This window comes from Aedes aegypti, chromosome 3 (assembly GCF_002204515.2).
Source record: "Aedes aegypti strain LVP_AGWG chromosome 3, AaegL5.0 Primary Assembly, whole genome shotgun sequence".
NCBI lineage: Eukaryota > Metazoa > Arthropoda > Insecta > Diptera > Culicidae > Aedes > Aedes aegypti.
In genome coordinates this window covers 181,085,474-181,088,717 of record NC_035109.1, presented here as the reverse complement: position 1 = coordinate 181,088,717, position 3,244 = coordinate 181,085,474, and the positions used below count along the sequence as shown (strand labels likewise).

At 49.2% G+C, this 3,244-nt stretch overlaps 1 long non-coding RNA gene across 1 annotated transcript; it reads right to left on the bottom strand.

Moving 5' to 3' along the window:
* Positions 1 to 1,480: 1,480 nt before the first annotated feature.
* Positions 1,481 to 2,980, bottom strand: LOC110678582. The gene is made up of 4 exons (XR_002501754.1): positions 2,632 to 2,980; positions 2,509 to 2,572; positions 2,305 to 2,452; positions 1,481 to 2,240 (listed from the first exon to the last, which is right to left on the bottom strand). It is a non-coding gene; the product is annotated as an uncharacterized LOC110678582 (long non-coding RNA).
* Between the last annotated feature and the right edge of the window lie 264 nt (positions 2,981 to 3,244).

The following is a 3,244-nucleotide window of genomic DNA, read 5'->3' as shown; positions in this document are numbered from 1 at the left end:
AGTTACTTCCAGAATCGGGTACTTGTCTACGACACAGAGGTGGGTCTAAAGTGCTTTCACATAACCTAATGGTTCCATCCTGGGTCCAGTGTTATGGAATGTCATGTACGACGATGTGTTGAGATTAAGATTCCCAGCGAGTGTGGTCATTGTTGGCTTTGCCGACGATATTACGCTGGAGGTCTACGGTCGAATCGATCGAAGTGGAGGAGTGGATGAGCTCCAGGAAACTGGAATTGGACCACAAAACTGAGGTGGTTGTTGTTAACAACCGAAAATCGGTGCAGCAAGCGGTGATCATGTGGGCGACTGCACGATCACTTCGAAGCGCTCCGTCAAACACTTGGGGTGATGATCGACGATAAGCTTACCTTCGGTAGCCACGTTGATTATGCCTGCAAGAGTGCCTCCACAGCTAGTGTGGCACTGTCCCAATAGCTCTGCGGTGTACGCCAGTAAGCGTAAGCTTCTGGCCAGTGTCGGCCAGGTCATACCGGTGCCCTACGGTCGAAATCGACCCTTACAGCGATTAAGTGGCCGCGGGGAGAACATCCTGGTAGCGTTGCTGTCGTGGCGCCTGTCTACTGGGTTGGATCCGAGCCTCTGGTTGTTCGTAAGGGTCGGGGCAGCTGGAGGCCCCCTTCTTCAGCAATTCCAACTGGTGCTAGCTGATATGGTTTGAGCCTTCAGCTGGTCAAATAGCGGAGCACGCAATACCAGTTCTTGATACTTGCAGGAAAGCTGGGCGCGGGCGTTGTGGTTGACCCTGCCCGCCTTCAGAGGACAATGGAAGTGATGCTACCTTGGTGGACCCCCCTAAGCGTGTCATCGATGTTCGTTGCTGCATGGCTACGCAGCTAACCTTGAGGTTGCGATGTGCAATAGCCCCTCTTAGAAGCAATGCCTTCTTGGTGGTCCCGGAGAGACGAAGGGTTTGGCGGCAATGGGAATTGTTTAGTAGGTCGGGGATGTAGTCCTGTCTGCTGCTTTGCATGTAGTAAACGGTCCCCAACCCCACACTTCTGGACCTTCAGAGTCTGGGTGTCTGTTGAGCAGATTATATACCCATTGCTAAGAAGAGAAAAAAGGTCGATGTCCAAGGATCGCCACATGGTCGCTTCAACAAAGTTCGTATGACTGCTGAGGTTTGGCGCCAGAAGGCTAGTTGGAACTCATTCAATTTATGGACTGCCGTGTGGAGCAAGTGAGCTCAGTGAGTTCATTGAGTTCTATGCTACTATTCACTCAAACTGATCGATCGAGTTCAAGTGCTAGTTCAATGGTGAAGTTCATTAAATTTGCTACTAATGCTATTTATTTACAAATAATAATTACAAATTCATGGTACGCCAAAGATCGTCCTAAGCACCCGACGTTCGAAAACTCCGAGTGCTTGGAGGTCCTCCTCGAGCATCGTCCACGTTTCATGCCCGTAGAGGACTATCGGTCTTATGAGCGTTTTATACATGGTACATTGTGACAGTTTTCCTATTAGGTGTAGGATTCTGTCTAATGGAGCGCAACGCAAAAATGCTAAATCTCTAAACTAAATGACCACTGAGGGAAAAAATGGTCAATCGGGTGGTAACACACCTGTATGCTCAAAGTTTTGCTATTCCGGCTAGCCACTCAAATTGTTTGAGACGTGCCAGCAGCCGATTGGCCAAGGCAATGGAAAAAGCAATGATCGACTCAATTCAAACTATAAATGACAAGGGATGAAGTTGTTACTTAATGAAACTGACCGCTCATGATTAACTTATATCTATTCTACATACTTTTCTGGCATTCGTCTTAAGCCTATCACTAACCGGTAGGGGCCCCTTGCTGCATTCGCTGCATCGGCGATGTTGTGGCGGTCGTTGATCCCTCCCTGCACCAACTACGCAACTAGCCTCGCGACACTGCTACCCGCAACACTCTCTCGCTCTCACGCAAAGCCATAAAATGTCGCACGGCTCCTGGAGTCACACCGAACGGTGTCGCATGGTCCTGTGTCGTGTGAGAGAGTTTCCAGCGTAATGCACCACTCTCAGCCTCCGGGTTCCCATGCAACGCTACAGCCTGTACTCGGCTCTTGAAAGGGCCGTGTGCACGTGCACTCGTCGTTCGCTGCTCCAGCGGCCGACGATATGCAGTTGGTGGGCGTTCCTGTGATGAGGCCGGCCTGGGCGGCAGGGAATGGATGGCAGCTGCCGTGGTAGAGCCAATATATTGGTGGGCTGCAAATAAAAGGCCTTCTGTTGAAGGGCCACGACGCATGGTTAGGCACCGTTGATCTGTAGCATGTTTGCCGGAATTTACCTGTTGAAGGCCTTGTCGCCCTTATGTTGGGAAATGGCTCAGCTTGTTCAAGCTTCACGGGGTTGGCCAGCAGACACTATTTTGTGCGGCGTTCCGTTTCGTTTGGGCCGAATGATGTCTAGAACTCGTAATCTGGCCTATGTGGTTCCTAATGAGCACGCAAGAGTGTTTTAGAGCATGTAGTTTTAAAAGCTTTCGCATTACCTGTTTGTGCGAGATGGTATTGATCACTGACCACTGGCACGTGGTCAGCACATGGTGCATTCACCTACACAAAACAATAGTTCCGTTAGGATGGATAAGGTTAGGTTGTGCACTGCATTTTACCTTCAGTTATTCGTGATCCTAATTTGCACCATCAGTAAGGACATGCTTTGTTTTATGCACTTTTGGATTTAACATGCACTTAACTCGCACTAGGCAGGCAACCATTTGCATCGACTATACAGAGCACTCTGGAGCATGCTATTGTTTCAGGTCCACGAGTCGGCTCAATATTATCTGGCTCCGTGTATTGCGACTGTGCGAGTATTGGAGATCGAAGCAGTTTTGATCGATTTGCTTGTAGTATGCGAGAGAATGGAGATGATGTGATGTGTAGTAATCTGCGTTTATTGATGGCTTGTATGCACTACAAGAAAACAATTTACATTTTGTCGGCATAATTTCGATAATTGTTAACAATATTTGGTGTGGGTATAGATCTTTTTTGACCACAGCTTCTTGTGGAGGCCACAGTAGGCCCGACTTCCACTGATGATGCGCCTCCGTATTTCACGGCTAACGTTATTGTTAGCCGTCAGCAAGGATCCAAGGTAGACGAACTCATCGACCACCTCGAACGTATCCCCGTCTATCGTAACACTGCTACCTAGGCGAACCCTGTCGCGCTCGGCCCCATCAGCTAACACGTACTTTGTCTTGGCCGCATTCACCACCA